Raw genomic sequence first — 20,903 nt, 5'->3', positions numbered from 1 at the left:
ATTCCAAATGTCATTATAAACGGGGATGGTGCTGGAGGAATTGCGTATTGCTCGTGTGGTTCCATTGTTTAAAAAGCGTTCTAAGAGTAAACCTAGCAATTCTAGGCCTGTAATTATGACGTCAATGATGGGTAAATTAATGGAAAGTATTCTTAGAGATGGTATATATAATTATCTGGATAGACTGGGTCTGGTTAGGAACAGTCAACATGGATTGGTGCGTAGAAGGCCATGTTTGACAGATCTTATTGATTTTTTTAAAAAAAATTAAATTTATTACTTTTTAGAAATTTACAAAGAATAAATGTGTTGATAAAATAGTAAGAAAAAGAAAAATAATATTAACCCTCCCCCCTCCCCTTAACCCTCCCCCCCTTAACCCTTGTCTAAAGAAAGAAAAAAAAAAGAAAGAAAGAAGAGAAAGATGGCCTGGATAACGGAGGATCCCCACATGCTCCATGAAGTTCAAAATAATTTTAATATTTATTTTTACTTTCCCCAATTACTTTATAATTTCATCTTCAAAGGACCTATGTATTTAATTATTCCAACGATCCATAGTTAAATATATATCAGATTTCCAAGTAACTGCGATAACTTTTTTGGCTACTGCCAATGCAATTTTTATAATTTTTTTCTGATACTTATTCAATTTAAGTTTCGGTATTGTCCCTTCAATGTATCCTAATAAAAATAATCCTGGACTATGTGGGAGTTGAACTCCAGTAATTTGTTCCAATAAAAGTCTTAGATTTATCCAAAATGGTTGAATTTTAAAACAAGACCAAGTAGAATGTAAAAAAGTACCAATTTCTTGATTACACCGAAAACGTTGGTCAGACGAATTTGAATTTAATCTATTTATTTTCTGTGGTGTTATATATAATTGATGTAAAAAATTATATTGTATTAATCTAAGTCGAACATTTACTGTATTTATCATACTATCAGAACATAACCTTGACCAGCTTTTTCCATCAATTTTAACATCCAAATCAGATTCCCATTTTTGTCTTGATTTATGAATTCCTGATTTAATTGTCTGTTTTTGAATCAAATTGTACATACAAGATGTAAATTTTTTAATTTTTACTTTTTGAATTAATATTTCTATTTCACTAGGTTTTGGCATCAACATTGTTTGACCCAGCTTTTCTCGTAAATAAGCCTTCAATTGAAAATAACAGAAAAGAGTGTTCTTTGATATTTTATATTTATTTTTTAATTGTTCAAACGACATCAATATACCTCCTTCAAAACGATCACCTATATATTTAATCCCCTTTTGGAACCAATAATATAAATGTTTATTATCCATTGTAAAAGGAATAAGCCTTCAAAATAGGCTTAAAATTCTTTTTGCTAATAAAGATTTTTTTATCTTATCGTCCATATTTACCTTATTCCATAAATCAATCAAGTGTCTTAATATAGGAGATTCTTTTTTTCCCAAATCCATTTGGATTCCCAATTATATATAAAATCTTCTGGTATGTTTTCTCCTATCTTATCTAATTCTATTCTAATCAATGCTGGATTTCTTCATCAAAAAAAGACGCAATAAATCTAAGTTGATTTGCTTTATAATAATTCTTAAAATTTGGAAGTTGTAACCCTCCTAAATCAAATTTACATGTCAATTTTTCCAATGATATTGTTGACATCTTTCCTTTCCAGAGAAATTTCCTTACATATTTATTCAGTTCTTGAAAAATTTCTGCGGTAATTGTATTGGTAAAGTTTGGAATAAATATTGGAATCTAGTAAATATATTGATTTTTGCAGTATTAACTCTACCTATTAATGTTATTGATAACATCATCCATTTATCAAGATCCTCTTTTATTTCTTTTAATAATGGCAAATAATTTTGTTTATATATTTTTTTTACATCATTATCAACACTAATACCTAAATATTTTATCCCATTTATTGACCATCGAAATTGAGTTACTAATCGACATTGATTATAATTTCCTTTGGTAAGGGGTAAAATTTCACTTATATCCCAATTTACTTTATACCCTGATACTTTCCCATATTCTTCCAATCTAAAAGTTAATCTTTGCAAAGATTGCAATGGGTTTGTTAAATAAATCAAAACATCATCAGCAAATAAATTAATCTTACATTCTTCTTGATTAACTCTAAAGCCCCCAATGTCTGAATCTGTTCCAATTAATTCCGCTAATGGTTCTATTGCCAATACAAATAAAGCAGGTGATAATGGGCAGCCTTGTCTAGTTGACCTCGTTAAGCAAAATGGTGTTGAAACTGACCATTTGTAACTACTTTAGCTTGAGGATTAGTATTTAAGGTTTTAATCCATTGTATAAAAGATTTTCCTAACTCATATTTTTCCAATAGATAGATAGATAGATAGATACTTTATTCATCCCCATGGGGAAATTCAACCTTTTTTCCAATGTCCCATACACTTGTTGTAGCAAAAACTAATTACGTACAATACTTAACTCAGTAAGAATATGATATGCATCTAAATCACTAACTGAAAAAGCATTAATAATAGCTTAAAAAAAAGTTCTTAAGTCCTGGCAGTTGAATTGTAAAGCCTAATGGCATTGGGGAGTATTGACCTCTTCATCCTGTCTGAGGAGCATTGCATCGATAGTACCCTGTCGCTGAAACTGCTTCTCTGTCTCTGGATGGTGCTATGTAGAGGATGTTCAGGGTTTTCCATAACTGACCGTAGCCTACTCAGCGCCCTTCGCTCAGCCACCGATGTTAAACTCTCCAGTCCTTTACCCACGACAGAGCCCGCCCTCCTTACCAGCTTATTAAGACGTGAGGCGGCCCTCTTCTTAATGCTTCCTCCCCAACACGCCACCACAAAGAAGAGGGCGCTCTCCACAATAGAAGATCTTCTGCATCTCACTGCAGACATTGAATGACGCCAACCTTCTAAGGAAGTACAGTCGACTCTGTGCCTTCCTGCACAAGGCATCTGTGTTGGCAGTCCAGTCTAGCTTCTCGTCTAACTGTACTCCCAGATACTTGTAGGTCTTAACCTGCTCCACACATTCTCCATTAATGATCACTGGCTCCATATGAGGCCTAGATCTCCTAAAGTCCACCACCATCTCCTTGGTCTTGGTGATATTGAGACCTTATATAAAAAATCCCATTCCAATCTATCAAATGCTTTTTCTGCATCCAAAGCAACTGCCACACTCATTTCCTCTCTTTTTTTGTGCCAGAAGAGTTATACTAAGTAACCGGCTTATATTATCCATTGATTGTCTGTTTTTAATAAAACCTGTTTGATCCATATGTATTAATTTTGGTAAATATTTAGACATTCTATTATATAATTTTTTTGCTATTATTTTATAATCAGTATTCAACAAAGAAATAGGCCTATAAGATGTTGGCTTTAAAGGATCTCTATCTTTTTTTGGCGAAACAGTTATAATCGCTGTTAAAAAAGATTGTGGGAGTTTATGCATTCGTTCCACTTGATATATTTCTTCCAAAAAAGGTGGAATTAATCAATCTTTAATTTTTTTTTAATAAAATTCAGGAGGAAAACCATCTTCTCCTGGGGATTTATTACTCTGAAGTGATCCTAAAGCTTCTTCAACCTCTTTTAATGTAAAGGGCATATCAAATCATTTCTGTTCTTCCAAATTTAATTTTGGAAGGGTAATTTGTGATAAAAATGTATCTATCTCAGCAATCTTATTTTGTGATTCTGATTGATACAGTATAAAAAAATTTTAAAGTTTCATTAATTTCTAAAGGTTTATATGTAACCTTATTTACACTTGTTCTAATTGCATTTATTGTTTTAGAAGCCTGTTCTGTTTTCAACTGCCAAGCAAGAATCTTACGTGATCTTGCACCAAATTCGTAATATTTCTGTTTAGTTCTCATAATTACTTTTTCTGTACGATATGTCTGAAGTGTATTATATTGTAGTTTTTTATTAAGTTGTCTTCGTTTTTCTTTTGTCATATATCTTTGAGATTCTTTTTCTAACTTTATGATATCTTTTTCTAATTGATCTATTTCTGCCAAATATTCCATCTTAATTTTAGATGTATAACTTATAATCTGACCCCTTAAATATGCATTCATCGCTTCCCATAATACAATTTTATTCTCAACTGAATGTAAATTTGTATCAAAAAAAATTGAATCTGTTTTTTCATAAAATCACAAAAATCTTGACGTTTTAATAAAATAGAATTAAATCTCCATCTATAGATCAATTTCTCCTTATCCATCATTATCATTGTCATTATCAACGGGGAATGATCTGACAGTATTCTTGCTTTATATTCCACACTTTTCACTCTATCCTGAATATTTTTTGATAATAAAAAAAATCAATCCTTGAGTAAGTTTTATGTCTATTTGAATAAAATGAATAATCTCTTTCTCTTGGATTAATTTTTCTCCATATATCAATCAGGTTTAAATCTTTCATTAATGATAAAGTTAGTTTTATTACTTTTGATTTTGTAGCAACTTTAGTTGACCTATCCAAAACTGGATCTAAACAAAAATTAAAATCTCCACCTATTAATATTTTATCATGTGCATCAGCCAAGTTCAAAAAAACTTCTTGTATGAATTTTACATCATTTTCATTTGGTGCATAAATGTTCATAAAAGTCCATAATTCTGAAAAAAATTGACAACGTATAATCACATATCTCCCCACAGAATCAATTACTACATTCTGTATTTTAATTGGTAAAGATTTATTAACGAAAATTGCAACTCCTCTCGATTTTGAATTAAATGAAGCTGCAATGACATTTCCAACCCAATTTCTCTTTAATTTCTTATGTTCTGTTTCTGTTAATTGTGTTTCTTGTAAAACAGCTATATCGCCTTTCATTTTCTTAATATATGCTAAATCTCTTTTTCTTTTCACAGGTCCATTAAGTCCATTAACATTAAAACTTAAAAAATTAAGTAAATTAATCATTCATAATACCTTGGGAACTCGTTAGAATTCTCCATGTTGCTATGACTCTCTCCCCAACCATCCAGGCAAAAAAGAAGAAAAATAGAAGAAAGGTAACTAATATATAAGGAAAAAATCCCCAAATACTTTCCCCCCACTAATGTTGCGAACAAAAAGAACACAACATTACCCACCCCCCATTTTACGGGTCATGGCAATCGCCATGATTGTACACGTGAAACTCGCAGACATCGATCTGGAGCTCCTCCACCTCCCCCGCAAAAAAAAAAGAAAATATATTAGTGAAGAAAAAAAAAGAAAATAATTAATGTCTCTACTCCTAATTAATACTCAGCTATTTTTTTCCTTATAAATGTCTGTCAAGTCCAACCTTGTTTCAGTCTTCACCATTAGTCCACTTCATTTCTATAATTCTTTACTCCTCTTCGTGGACATCAGGTAATTCTTGTACAAATTTCTCTGCTTTCTGGTAGTCAACGAAAAAGCTTCTTTCTTCGTTATCCAGGAAAATTATAAATTTTGCTGGGTAGCTCAATAAAATTTATAGCCCTTTTCCCATAAAGATTTTTTCATTGGATTAAATTCCTTCCGCCTCTTCAGAAGATCGTAACTTATGTCTGGATAAGAAAAAACTCTTTTCCCTTCTATTATCAATGGCCCATTTCTCTTTTTAGCACCTTGAGTAGCTGCCTTCAAGATCATTTCTTTATCTTGGTACCTCAAGCATTTTATCAAAATTGATCTTGGATTTTGATCTTGCTGAGGTCTTGGTCTTAAAGTTCTGTGTGCCCTTTCAATTCCAATTACTTGGCTTCCTTCTTTCATTGCCAAAATTTTCGGAATCCATTCTTGAAAGAATTTTATTGGATTTTCTCCCTCTGTACCTTCCATAAGACCAACAATTTTGATATTATTTCGTCAACTTGAGTCTTCAAGCGCATTTATTTTTTCCAACATCCGTTTTCTTTTTATTGTTCAGGCAAGATTATTATCTTCTATCTTATCTATTCTTTCAGTATTTTCTTCCACTTTTACTTCCATTTCTTTAACTTTATTATCCATCTTCTTTTGTTTTTCCACCACATTATCGAGTGTACTCTGCATCCTTCTTATAGCTTTTAATTCATTCATAATATATATCAGGATATCTTTTATGACTCCTTTAATCTTCATTTTCTTTTCCTCTTCTTCTTCCTCTGAATTTCCCAAAGAGTCTGACTCCACTTCCGATATAATTCCAGTTTCCCATCTAGCCGTAGTTGGGATTTGTAGTTTTGTTACTTTTGCTGATATCTGTTCATGCATACTTGTTTCTTCGCGCATCCATTGTTCTTGCCGTTTCTTTTAGAGACCGCCGACATTGCTGCAACTTCCTGTCCCGCATCATTAGAAGTGCCATGCACTTCGCCGGGAGGAGATCCAACTTGAGTCCGAGGCTTCGCCGACACGGTTAGGCCCTTTCCCCCGCCGATTTGCGCAGTCTTCGAAGTAGCAGCTTTCTTCTGTTTCGGTTTAGGAGCCATATCAAAAGATAATTCTGAGTTATTTATAAATAGTTTCTAGTAGATATTTGTTAACTCTTCTTCATTTAAACCTTATTTCATTACTTTTTACGAGGGAGCAGGATTCCCAACGTCTTGATCCTACGTCATCACGCGACGTCCCCAGATCTTATTGAATTTTTGAAGAGGTTACGAGGAAAGTTAACGAGGGTAAAGCAGTGGATGTTGTCTATATGGAGTTCACTAAGGCCTTTGACAAGGTTCTACACGGATGGTTAGTTAGGAAGGTTGAATCGTTAGGTATTAATATTGAAGTAGTAAAATGGATTCAACAGTGGCTGGATGGGAGATGCCAGAAAGTAGTGGTGGATAACTGTTTGTCAGATTGGAGGCCAGTGACTAGTGGTGTGCCGCAGGGATCTGTACTGGGTCCAGTGTTGTTTGTCATATGCATTAATGATCTGGATGATGGGGTGGTAAATTGGATTAGTAAGTATGCTGATGATACTAAGATAGGTGGCGTTGTGGATAATGACGCAGGTTTTCAAAGGTTACAGAGAGATTTAGGCCAGTTAAAAGAGTAGACTGAAAGATGGCAGATTGTGTTTAATACTGATAAGTGTGAGGTGCTACATTTTGGTAGGACTATTCAAAATAGGACAATCATGTTGAATGGTAGGGCATTGAGGAATGCAGTAGAACAGGGTGATCTAGGAATAATGGTGCATAGTTCCCTGAAGGTGGAATCTCGTGGATCGGGTGGTGAAGAAAGCTTCTGGTATGCTGGCTTTTATAAATAAGAGCATTGAGTATACGACTTGGTGTGTAATGTTAAAATTGTACAAGGCATTGCTGTGGCCAGATTTGGAGTATTGTGTACAGTTCTGGTCACCGAACTATAGGAAAGAGGTCAACAAAATAGAGTACAGAGAAGATTTACTAGAATGTTACCTGGGTTTCAGCACCTAAGTTACAGAGAAAGGTTGAACAAGTTAGATCTTTATTCTTTGGAGTGTAGAAGGTTGAATGAGGACTTGTTAGGGGTATTTAAAATTATGAGGGGGATAGACAGAGTTGACGTGGATAGGCGTGTTTCCATTGAGAGTAGTGGAGATTCAAACAAGAGGACATGAGTTGAGAGTTAGTGGGTAAAAGTTTAGGGGTAACACGAGGGGGAACTTCTTTACTCGGAGAGTAGTAGCTGTTTGGAACAAGGTTGCAGTAGAAGTGGTAGAGGCTGCTTCAATATTGTCATTTAAAAAAAAAATTAGATACGAACATGGACAGGAAAGGAATGGAGGTTTCTTGGCTGAGAGCAGGTCGGTGGGACTACGTGAGAGTAAGCATTCGACACGGACTGGAAGGGCTGAGATGGCCTGTTTCCGTGCTGTAATTGTTATATGGTTATATGTGAGGTGATGGACATTCAGATGAAGTAGAGCTTGTACAGTGAATGGCAAGGCACTGACAAGTGTATAGTTCACTGAAAGGCAGGATGGTGAAAAAAAGCGTTTAGCATGCTAGCCTTCATCAGTTATGGTGTAGAGTTTAGGAGCGGGGGATTATTTGCAGTTATGTAATTTGTTGTTGAGACCACTTTTGGAATATTATCTACAATTTTGCTTACCCTGTTATAGGAAGGACGCTGTCAAGTTGGAGAGGGTGCAGAAGAACTTTACGAGGATGCTTTTTGGACTAGAGGGCCTGGGTTACAGAGAGGCTGGCCATGCTGGACCTTGATGCCTTGGAGAATGGGAGGTGACCTCAGAAGTTTAAAATCATAAGGGGTATTGATAAGGTGGATTGCCATTATTGGAGAGTCCAACATGAGAGGTCACAGATATAAGAGAGGAGGGGAAAAATTGAAAAGGGACCATGGGGATAACCTCTGTACACGGAGGACAGTGAGTACCCGGCAGAAGCTACCAGAGGAAGTGGTTGAAGTGGGTTCAACTGCAACATTTAACCGGCATTTGGACAGGTACATGGAAGGGAGAGGCTTGGAGAGTTATGAGCCAAACTAGACAGCAGGGACTAGCAGGGAGGATGCTGTGGTTGGTATGGACCAGTTGAGCCGAAGGGCCTGTTTAGATCGCATTACTCTAGGATTCCATAATTCTAAAGTGACACAAGTTGCATCCCTGTGCAAATAGGTTTACTTGTACATATCGTTCTGCTATCAGTCACTGGTGTCTTTTCAGGGCTCCTGGCATCCGAGGTTTTACTCATACACATTGTGGATCATTCTAACTATCTGCCCTGTTCTGCTATCAGCTACTTGTGCTTTCTCTGGGCTCCTGGAGTCCAAGGTTCACTGCTCTTCATGAAGCGTAAATTCCTGCCGTAGGTGATGCTGGTGCCATTTAACTTCAATAGATATGGGCCTGCGATGGCTTCGCTGTCTTGTTACAATTGCTTACTACTGAATATCTGAGTGGAATTAGCCTTGCCTTTGGGACTAGTTATGCCTTAGTTGCAGCCTTTCATAAAGTGGCTTGACCAATGGATGGCAGGGTGGGTGGGCTACTGCTAATATAACTTTGAATACAATTCTCTGGTTAAAATAGAAGCAAAAGGCCAAGGTCCTTGAGTATACTACTCTTTGTTTCTCCTATTGTAGGCATACATAGACCAGGTTGAAATGCCATGAAAATCAGATGTTTTCAGTAGCTATGCTAACACGTTACCTTCCCTGCACTGCCATACATTCAGTTACTAATCAATGGTCAATAATACATCATCTTCCATAGTATCAGTAACCTGTGAACTCAACCTGAATGGTGAGCGAGCTGGGACCTTCCCCTTTAGAGCAAAGGTGGGGGTGGGGAGATGGGGAGAGGTGATTTGATGGAGGCGTATAAGCTGGTAAGAAGCATAGGAAGAATGGAGAGCCAACAACATTTTCCCAGCGTAGAAATGACTAATATGAGGGGGCATAATGTTAAGGTGATTAGAGAAAAGTATAGGGGTTTGCCAGAAGTATTTTTTTTTTAAAGAAAATGGTGGCTGTATGGAATGCACAGCCTGGGTAGTGATAAGGGTAGATGCATCAGTGAGATTTAAGAGGCTTTTAGATAGACACATGGATGAAAGAAAAATGGACAGCTATTTGAGAGAGTAGGGATCAATTGATCTTGGAGCAGATTAAAAGTTCGGTGCAACATCATGGGCCAAAATGTCTGCATTGTGCTATATTGCTCTTTGTCTCAGTTCAGTTTAAGCCCCGAGAGGAGTGATGAGACCTGTGAAGCGAGGTGGAATAAACCCTTTGGAATCATATACCTTTAAGGCCCAGAAAGAAACTATGCGATTTTCAGTTTAATGACAGAGATGGTATCCTATAGGTAGATTTGTCCTTCTGCTGGGATGGACTGCTTCAGGTCAATTAAACTTTCAGCAGCGTGCCGGGCCCTGCCTATTCCTTACCTCACCACCATTTTGAGGTCAATATTACAAAGCATTAGTGAACCTAATTACAGCTTAAACTTCTCATTCTTCTCAAGCATCATGTAAATGTAAAGTTTTCTTTGAATTAATCCATATTTTTCTCTACTTCAGGAGAAAGATGGGAGGACATCGGCGATTCTATGAGAAAGTAGTGCTGGGTGTTCTGATTACTCTGGGATTGTTCTTCATGTTCTGGAATAATGACAAACGTCGAGAGACTGATGATGTTGCAGAAACTGTTCATCGCAAAGATCTGCCCAAGGTTGTTACTGCTGATGCAACTGAATCAGTGCTCAAGTCAAAGTGCCACGCGAACAGGACATTGCTGCACCTGTCCTCATTTCATCAAGAGAAAGAGCACATAAAAAACTTCTTGATGTATAAACACTGTCGAGAATTTAACATGATTCAAAATGTCCCAGACAAATGTGGTGGTCGAGAAGGATCTCAGAATGTCTTCCTGCTCCTGGTGATCAAATCTCACCCTTTCAACCAGGATCGGCGGGAAATGGTAAGGAAGACATGGGGCAGAGAACGCGAATTCAATGGGGTCCTAATTAAGAGAGTCTTTATCTCTGGTGTCTCTCCTGAGCAAAAAGAAAGTAGGAAATTGAATCAGCTGTTAGCCATGGAAAACAGAGAACACAGAGATATCCTACAATGGGATTTCTTGGATACCTTTTTCAACCTCACCCTCAAACAATACAAGTTGCTGCAGTGGGTCAGTGAATTTTGCCCCAGTGCTAAATTCATCTTCAATGGAGATGATGATGTCTTTGCCAACACCGATAACATGGTTGATTACTTGCTAGGCATGAAGGTTCACCAACACCTGTTTGTGGGCCGTCTCATTTATGGGTTTGGGCCCAAACGCCAGAAGTCGAGCAAGTATTATGTGCCAGAAATAGTGACCACCATCAAGTCGTACCCACCATACATTGGTGGAGGGGGCATACTTATGTCTGTGTATACAGCTCATATCATTTACCACATAGCCCAAGACCTTGAACTATACCCCATTGATGATGTATTTTTGGGGATGTGTCTGGCCAAGGCTGGACTAGCTCCACACTCCCATAGCGGATTCAGGACAGCTGGAATCAGTGTTCCTTCAACCCAAGATGACTCTTTCAATCCTTGCTATTACCGTGAGTTAATGCTAGTGCACCGTTTTCGGCCTTTCGAACTGCTACTGATGTGGGCTGCGGTGCATGATGCTAATCTGAAGTGTGTTCATGCTTCCCAGAAGTCTGCATCCACGGAAAGGACCGCATGAGTCATGATAGCATGTAGCAACTGTTGGAATGCAATGCAGTTTGTAAACATGTGTTAATCAGTTGTTTATGCAATGTAAGATGGTTAATTCCTAAATTATATTGGAGGATACATTAATTCATAGGGTTGGTGACTTTCTACATTCTTCAAATGTTTGTAAAGCTGTCAGGTGTCATCACTCAGCCTAATTCTTACTGCACCCATAATGACATTACAATATTGTCAAGAGCACCGCAATTTAAGTCAATTGTAAAGTTATTCCAAGTGAGCAGTCCTTGTTGCATTGCGTGCAGATAGGTACAGCATGTTCACTTGGGGCATTTGTATAATAAGCCACCAATAAAATTTTTAGTAACAACTATATCTGTGTATTTTTTTCTTGCCGTTTCTTACATGTCCCTTGCAAAATATGAAAGAGACAAATGTGTTTCTTGGACTGGAACTGTGAGGACAACACAGAATCTAGATCTAGAATTGTCTCAGGGTTGGAGGAATAGAGAAACTTATGGTCATCACTTCTGTACTCAAATGTCAGCCTGCATTGTGTCTGTGTAACTACATATCAAATAGAAACACACACGCAGGAGATTGCTTCAACTGGAGTATTCACATTGCAGAGAGGGAAAGAGATCAATGAACATGTGGGGTCAACAGATCAATATGCATACATAGACGGCAGTCCATATGTAGTGCGAAGGGGAGTGGCATTAGATTTGGCAGGTGTCTTGTCTAAGAAAATGTACTCGGTTGCCAGTGTCATGTTGCTGTCATTGACATGGCCATCACTGAGAGGTAAGTCCGGTAGCTTTGACTAGTGGCCAACCTGGACATCGGAAATTTGGAGAGGAGGGAACTTCAATAAGGCTCATTGTCCGAGGGGCAGCTCACGGCAGTGCAATAGAGCAATCGGTGACCAATCAACTAGTGGCCAATCGGCATTTGGGATTGATTAGTAAGAGCAAATTAATGGAAGATTGGACAAACCCAGTGGCCGTCTTCTGAGTAGAAACACAGAAAACCTACAGCACAATATGGGCCCCTCGGCCCACAGAGCTGTGCCGAACATGTCCCTACCTTAGAACTACCTAGGCTTTACCCATAGCCCTCTTTTTCTAAGCTCCATGTAACCATCCAGGAGTCTCTTAACAGACCGTATCGTTTCCGCCTCCACCACCGCCGCCGGCAGCCAATTCCATGCACTCACCTTTCTCTGTGTAAAATAAAAACCTTACCCCTGACATCTCCTCTGTACTTACTTCCAAGCACCGTAAACTATGCCCTCTCATGCTAGCCATTTCAGCCCTGGGGAAAGCCTCTGACTGTCCACATGATCAATGCCTCTCATTATCTTGTACACCTCTATCAGGCGACCTCTCATCCTCCATCGCTCCACGGAGAAGAAGGCCGAGGTCACTCAACCTATTCTCATAAGGCATGCTCCCCAATTCAGACAACATCCTTGTAAATCTCCTCTGCACCCTTTCTATGGTTTCCATGTCCTTCCTGTAGTGAGGCAACTATAACTGAGCACAGTACTCCAAGTGGGTCCTATATAGCTGCAACATTGCCTCTCAGCTCTTAAACTCAATCCCACAAATGATGAAGGCCAATGCACTATATGCCATCTTAACCACAGAGTCAACCTGTGTAGCAGCTTTGTGTGTTCTGGGGACTCGGACCCCAAGATCCCTCTGATCCTCCGCACTGCCAAAAGTTTTGCCTTTAATTCCATATTCTGCCATCATAGTGTAGGGCCTGCGGTCGGCAGTCAGGTACTCAGGATCACGCAGCATAATGTTGCACGAACTTTATTAGCAAAACACTCCGACACAAGACGGGTTTCATTTTGTTACAGACAGAAATGCCAGTTTGGTACTACAAGTAAACTGCATTTCCACATTGGTGGAGAAGTGTGCTGACACCCCTCGCTATCTGTAAAAACTGTGACGAGATGCTAAGGTGTATTCAATATGGACTGTGTCTTTAAAAAGAGAGAGAGTTGGTGTACACCGATTCAGAGAGTGAGAGCACCGAGCAGCTCGTGAGTCGCCATGGTTACGGAAAGACGGGGCTATATAATGGACAGCTGGCGCTCAGCATGTTTGGGATATATACACGGTCAGCTGGCTTTTCACGCAGACACAGAGACACACGGAAGACACGGACAGAAATACTGAAGAAATAGACACTGGATGAGCTTTCACTGCCCACGAAAGGGTGGGTTTTGATCGCAGTGTGGGAAAGGGGTGACCGGTGGAATGTTATCGGTGTGTTTAACCTTTGATAGCTTTACTGCGTGAAGGCGGTACTCTTTTGTGTGATCACAAAACTTTAACACGACTTCGGAAGGAAACGAAAATATCGACGACATCAGCTTACTTGGAAAACAAATCACCTCTCTCTCTCTCTCTCTCTCCTCAATTCTACTCAACTTAATATCACGAACTGAACTGACGTCATTCCTACACCATCGTAAGACGGTATCATTGACCACCTAAGCTGAAGAAGTTTGGGGTTTTATATTTACACACTTACATTTGCATAAACTCTGCTAACCTGTTTGATTTATCAGGTTTTATATTACGAGATTACGTAGATACTACTGAACAGTGTTTTATTTGTAACAATACCAGACTCCAGGTGTGTTCCATTTATGCTGGTTCTTTTAACCCGTTACGGGGTACGTAACAAAACCGTTCCAACCCCTACATCACACCACATTTCTGTAAACCCCTTCGACCCTACAGCACTCGGCATCTCTACAAAACCTCCATCATCCGCCCTGGTGCATACAGACGACAGCCGACCCGAGAAAGCTACCGTCGTGTCAGATTGCATGGCTCATTAAACATTGTTGACCAAAAGAAACTACAGACTGATCAAGGATAGGGAAGCAGACAGACCAGTTCTCTCTGTTCTCCCCTATTTTGTGGGCTATGAACTGATTCTGGCACTGGAATAATTTAATCAGAGGAACTGAATGTGGACACAGGAAGCTTCAGGTAATGATCTGCTAAACCTGAGTCCATTCTCAAACAAATCGCCATTTGTTATGTGAAGGGCGTGGATTCTGAACTGATTCTTGACTCTGGGACAATCTAATCAGAGCAATAAACCTGAGACCATGCTCAGAAGAGTAGCTACTTGTTAAGACAAGTGTTTCCAACCCATTTTTCCAGCTGGTCCAGATTCCGTTTCATGCTCCGGTACTCTTCATCACTGTCGACTACACCCGCAATGTTGCTGTCAGCGACAGTGTGTAAATCTACGTGCTTTTAGTAGAAGTAATAAAAGATACTTGTTGGTAAATACAGATTCTCTGTATCTCATTGATCATTGTTACAAGGGATGATTCTTGTCACAGTCACAGTGGCGTCCATCATTAACATTGTCCACTAACAGGACGTGCCCTCTACACAGTGTTACCATCGGGAAGGAGATACAGAAGCCTGAAAGATCAGGCTCAGCGATTCAGGAACAGCTTTTTTCCCCGCCGCCACCTGTATCTCAGTTTTGTTTTCTCTATATTTATTTATCCTGTATTTCATTGTACTGCTACCGTAAAGTTAACAATTTCGCGACGTATGTCTGTGATATTAAATCTGTTCTGATTCTTTAAATGTACCTTTGAAACCTTTGATTCTGATGGAGATGAAGGGGGGATGTGTTAGATCGAACTTACATTAGTTGAAAGCCTATCAGAACCTCGTGTATTGTGCTGTAATATCCTATGTTCTGTGTTCGACCGAGCGTACCGTATCTTGCTATAGTTAAGTAAATCGATTAATTATTTAAAGCTACAACGCCTAGCTCTTCCAGACTACTCTCAATGCGTCGGATAATCAAGTGCAGGAGAATTAAAAAAATATTAGGCCATAAATATCAGTCCCGGCCGCTGGATGATCTCGATAGCTTTGCTTGGAAGGGACTTGCCAAGTATTATGTAATGATGAATTGTCCTCGTTGTTCAGACTACGCTGGTCATGGGATATGAAGGGAAGTAACTGGACAAACAAGAATATTAGCGATAGTCAGAATGGGCCCGTGCGTAGTAGGTCATGTCTAACCAATCTCACAGAGCTTTCCGAGGTCGTTATCAAGAATGGTGTGGAAGGCAAGGCAGTGGATGCCGTCTAACAGGGACTTCAGCCAGGAATTTCTCAAGGTTCCGTATGGGAGGATGCTCGAGAAGGTTCAGTCGTTTGGCTTTCACGATGAGGTAGTAAATTGGATTCGTTGGGGAAGCTAGAGTGTGGTAATGGATGGTTGTCTCTCTGACTGCGGACCTGTGATGAGTGGAGTGTCCCAGGGATCGTTGTTGTGCCCGTTGTTATTTGTAATCTATATCAACTATCTGGATGATAATGTCGTTAACAAGATCAGCAAACTTGCCGATGATAGCAACATTGCGGGTGTAGTCGACAGTGACGAAGAGTACCGGAGCATGAAGCGGAATCTGGACCAGCTGGAAAATGGGTTGAAAACTGTCAGATCGCATTTAACACAGACAAGAGTTAGATTTTGCACTTTGTGCGGACCAGCCAGGGTTGGTCTGACCCAATGAGAAATAGGGCACTGAGGAGTACGACAGGACAAACAAATCTGGGAATGCAGGTCCATAATTCAATGAAAGTTGCGGCGCAGTTAGACAGGGTCGTAAAAAAAGATTTTCGCACATTGGCCTTCATAGACCAAAGTGCTGAGTGCAGGAGTTGTGACGTTACCTTGCTGTTGTTTAAGGCTTTATTGAGACCTAATTTGGAAAAATGTGTGCGGGAAGGATGAAAATAAGATTAAAATAATGCAGAAAAAAATTATACGGCTAGTGCCGTAACGGACTGAATGTTTTTAATTAAAAGGAAAGATTTCACGTGTTAGCAGTTTATTCCCGAGCGGGTAGAAGACTGAGGGGAGATTTGATAGAGGTATACAACATTATGAGGCGTATAGAGAGTGTAAATGCAAGCGGACTCTCTCCACTGATATCGGGCGAGAATACAACTGACGATCATGGGTGAAGTGTGAAATGTGAAATGTTTAAGGGAAACATGAGGGGAAACTTCTTCTTTCAGAGGGTGGTAAGAGTGTAGACAGAGCTGCCAACACAAATGGTAATTGAGATTCCGAGGCCAACGTTTAAGAGATGATTGGAGAAGTACACGGATGAGAGGGATATGGATTGGCACGGTCCGGGTGAGGCCGATGGCAGTAGGCAGTTTAAATAATTCCTCACTGACCTGACGGGCTGGAGACCCTGTTTCTGTGCAGTGGTTTCCTATGACTGTCTGACTGTGTACCTGGGTAAAAACTTCAGTGTCACACAGCACCGACCAATCTAGAAAGTCGTTGGTACTGTTCGATCCATCTGTCCTTGCAACATTGAAGTAAATTGGATGGTTATTCTGTATTCTCAAATTGCCTGCGATGGTTTTGAAGGGAGGCAAGTGTGAGACTGATTATTTGCTTTGCCTTCGCTGCGTTTTTAGTTTGTGTAGTTTTGTATGTTTCATTTATTATTGATTTCAGAGAGAGACACGCATTCCACACCGGCCATGTGGATTCAGGGTTAAATGGATCGAAATATAAGCGTATCTACACCCGATATGATAAAACCACGATTTAGAGGTAAATTGGCATTTGGATAAATTGGTGTGTACTTGAATTGGGAATTCGGATTGCCATTTTGGACGGCTGGTTCTTTTCTGAGCATCAGTAGCTGCTGCTGAGCACTTTGAAATGCTGGTTTCTAGTTGTAGGGCTCCATTGGAAAAGATGTTTTGAAGTCATTGTATCATTTTCCCTGTAATATGTAAATGACAGGTCAGTTTAGGAAACGCGCTGGTGCAGTCAATCACTCAGCGATTTGCTGACGTCGTCAGCCCTATTTCCATTAATTATCCAGGTGCTGCTGTGTGATCAGATTAAATCGAATATTTCCTCAGCCCTATTTCTGAGAGAACTGGTAACTGCAGACTCGCAATAGAGTTGTAAAGTGCAGCAGAATTTCGACTCTGCTTGAGGAACACGGCTGCGCTCTGTCTTCCAGCCAGAATTCACTCTGTCCACTACATCATCTGCCTTCTGTTAGGAAGCCAATACTGAATCAACGTAGCCAGGTTTCCCTCGATCCCATGCCTCCTGACTTTCTGAATGAGTCCATTATGGGGAACTGATCAAACTCCTGACCAGAATTAATGCACCCACATCGACTGTTCGGATTCATCTGTTTGCTTTATTTTCACTTTCAAATAATTCAATCTGACTCATTAAGAACAACATGCCATGTTTTCTCTCCGTAGCCAGACTACGTTTCTCCAAATACTCTTAAGTTCCTTCTTCAATAATCCTCTACAGTCGTTTACCCACAACCGATGTAAGACTCGCTGGTCTATAATTCCAAAAACTATCCCTATTATCTTTGGTCAACAAATGAACAACATTTTGACCAACATGAACAACAATGAATAGGTCTCTATTCATTGGAGCGTAGAAGGTTGAGGGGGGATTTGATCGAGGTATTTAAAATGTTGAGAGGGATAGATAGAGTTGACGTGAATAGGCTGTTTCCATTGAGAGTAGGGGAGATTCAAACGAGAGGACATGATTTGAGAGTTAGGGGGCAAAAGTTTAAGGGAAACACGAGGGGGTATTTCTTTACTCAGAGAGTGATAGCTGTGTGGAATGAGCTTCCTGTAGAAGTAGTAGAGGCCAGTTCAGTTGTGTCATTTAAGGTAAAAGTGGATAGGTATATGGATAGGAAAGGAGTGGAGGGTTATGGGCTGAGTGCGGGTAGGTGGGAATAGGTGAGATTAAGAGTTCGGCACGGACTAGGAGGGCCGGAATGGCCTGTTTCCGTGCTGTGATTGTTATATGGTTATATGGTTATATGTTATATTTTCCACACTCCAATCATCTAGTTCTACTTCCGTGGCCAGCAAAGACACAAATATCCTGTCCAAAATCGCAGCAATATCCGAGATCGCCTTCCAAAATTACCTGGACTATATCCCTTGCGGCATCGGGGAATCATCTATCATAATGTTTTCCAAATTTCCAGCGCATCCTCTTTCTTAGCGTCGGCATGTTCTAGCATATCTGCCTTTTGCCGCTGTGTTCACATTGATCAATGTATTCAGTGAGGAGCTTCACCGCCTCTTTGGACTCCAGACACAAGTTTTCCTCTTTTACCTCTGATCTGCCCACACTCTCTCCAGTCTCCTCCTGTTCTTCACAGTGCAACTCGTCAAGGATTTCTCAAATCCCCCTATAAGTCTTTTAAGTCCATTGTCAAATTCCTTCCTGTTTAGATTGTGACTCGCTGTAGCCTTACCTGATCCTTTCTTCCTTTTCTGTAAGTATCGTTCTTTCTTCCACTTGATGTGTTGTTCCAACTTTCTTGTCTCCCAGGGTTACTTTACGCTATCATCCTATCCCTGCGTCACTGAGACAAGCCTATACTGAACCCTGTGTAAGTGCTCCCTAAACAATCACCACATATCTGTTGCGCAATACCCCGAGTGCATCATTTCCCAATGTACGTTCCTAAGCTCCTGCCAGGTAGCTCCACACATCGCTGACCCCCAATTAAATAGATCCCATGATCCCTATTCCTAACACTGTGCAAGGTAAATGTCGGGGAGTTCTCCCTGTTGTTCTGAAATGCTGACCCGCGGAAAGATCTGTCACCTGACCCGTTTCCTTTTCTAATATTTGATCTGGTATGGAAAGTTCGCCAGTCAGCCTTTCTTCTTACAGTGACATGTGTCATTGCTGGACACATCTGAGATTTTATGCCATTCCTAAACATTTTACCTTGGGTAGGTGCCAAAGACTATTAGGGAAGTTGCAGTTGCCCGTGCCAATAACGGCTCATGTCCAGTTTCCGCTTCCCGGTCGGTTCCTCACTGTTCCCGTTGCGTTTTTTTTGGTTGATCTTGTGGGCGGCTGTACAGAATACTCCAAGTGGGGAGATCGCGCCCATTTCAAAAGGGAGAACAGAAACAGTGTTCGCCTCCCAGTCTATTAACAAACGAACGCTCCACGTTGTCCTCCCTTTCTGCAGCTGCGATACTATCCCTGGTTTCCCGTCGCACTCCCTTCCCACTCTGTTACCCGACCCTGTCCATTTTGAAACATGTAAAATCCAGAAATTCCTGAATCCATCTCTGTCCTTGTGACAGTCGAGTATCTGTGATAGTTTCGAACATACTTTAACCAAAGTGACAATCACGCCAGGAGCATTGAACGTTTATATTGCTACCTACCTGAACTGTATGAAGCAAACAATCTTCCGCCAATTTTGCAATTTCCGGATGAGCAGGTATATGATTATTTCAATTTATGACATATTTGCCAAATCTGTTCATTGTAAAACGACTTTATTTGAAAACCCCGCTGAATTTTCATTAGACACGGGCGTTATCTACACAGATGGCCATTTAATGTAAACACATACTTCATTCCATTCCTCAGCTCCTCTCTGAATTTCCTCTGTGTCAGCGTATAGATACAAGTATTGGTACACATGCTGAAAAATTGTAACATGAACCCAAATTGTTGTAGGATGTATACCGGGGAATTCAAATACCTGTCCTGGTAAAAATAGTTTTGCATTTGCCATTTCAGAGAATGGGCTACATAGGGCATCCAAAATAATATGAAATTAGCTGATATAGAAAACAGCAAAATCATCGATTTCCTGCGTTTTTCCAACTCGGCATCTTTCTGATTGTCGCTGCTGTGCCGAAGCCTTCTGCGGACTCTATTTGCCACAACGATATGTCTTACGGTTAACCCGTTAATCACCAGGACTAAGCCGATTGGTAGCAATGGTGTTAAAATGCTCTGCAGTAATGTGTATCCTCTCCACGCTGGTGAAGTGGCGTATTCATATGTGCCGGTGCACCGCCACGGCATGTTGTCAATGATGACGTAAGGTTCAATGGCAAAGTAAAACGGGACAGATTTCCCACAGATCACGATAACCACGGTCACGATAACAACCATTGCTGTTCTCTCGGTGCAGTATCGCTCCCGCAACTTTCGGCAGCATATCGCGATGAAGCGATCGAAGGTAAAACTGACCGTGAACCAAACAGAACAGTCCCGCGTCGCAGCCGCAAATACAAGTGTCAGAGCGCATACAGGAGTGATGAGCAGGGATCTGGAATAAATGTAGATATTGTTGGTCTGTTTCACTAAAGCAAAAACGATAACCACCTTCAGATCAGCTGTTGCCATTCCAACCAGGTAACGGGTGATGCATTTGGAGAGTCCGCATTTTCCACGAGATAGGATCACAATCGCCGTTAAATTAACTGCAAGAAATTTGGAAACATAGTAGAAATATGGTCAGCTCCCTGAATGCCCCCATTCTACCGATGCTATGCAGGGTATGGTCTGTTTGGAAGTGGAAAGCGGGAATCCAGTGTTTGCGGTCTCGGTCGCTGCACTCCGGCTGGAAGACAATGACGGATGTGAGTGTCAGTGGATTGGAGACCTTCCCACAGTTTAGAGCGAGGCATCCGAGTTCCACGACTCACGGACCGGTGAACGGAAGATTGTAAGCAACATCATTTCCATTATTAGGAGAGAAACATTTGAAGGGATTGTTCGCAGCGGTGAGAAAGTGGAATCAAAAGATACAAAACACAATTTATCATTTACTGACTTATGTAAGAACACATCTACTTGTCGAAAATAGACTGGAGCGTCATTTAAAC

The 20,903-nt window shown here is 40.1% G+C and overlaps 1 protein-coding gene, 1 long non-coding RNA gene and 1 pseudogene across 2 annotated transcripts in view; 2 read left to right on the top strand and 1 right to left on the bottom strand.

Annotated features, from left to right (window-relative positions):
- Positions 1-20,903, top strand: part of LOC140721496 (uncharacterized) — a 1,502,390-nt gene that overhangs the window by 469,730 nt on the left and 1,011,757 nt on the right. The gene's annotated exons all lie outside the window — the stretch shown is intronic.
- The window catches only part of LOC140721492 (uncharacterized), a 692,273-nt gene that overhangs the window by 371,152 nt on the left and 300,218 nt on the right, over positions 1-20,903 (bottom strand). The gene's annotated exons all lie outside the window — the stretch shown is intronic.
- LOC140721515 (N-acetyllactosaminide beta-1,3-N-acetylglucosaminyltransferase 3 pseudogene) lies at positions 10,025-11,269 on the top strand (annotated as a pseudogene).

Source organism: Hemitrygon akajei, unplaced genomic scaffold (genome assembly GCF_048418815.1).
Source record: "Hemitrygon akajei unplaced genomic scaffold, sHemAka1.3 Scf000057, whole genome shotgun sequence".
Classification (NCBI taxonomy): Eukaryota; Metazoa; Chordata; class Chondrichthyes; order Myliobatiformes; family Dasyatidae; genus Hemitrygon; species Hemitrygon akajei.
The sequence above is the reverse complement of the archived record's forward strand: the minus strand, read 5'-3'. Positions and strand labels throughout refer to the sequence as shown.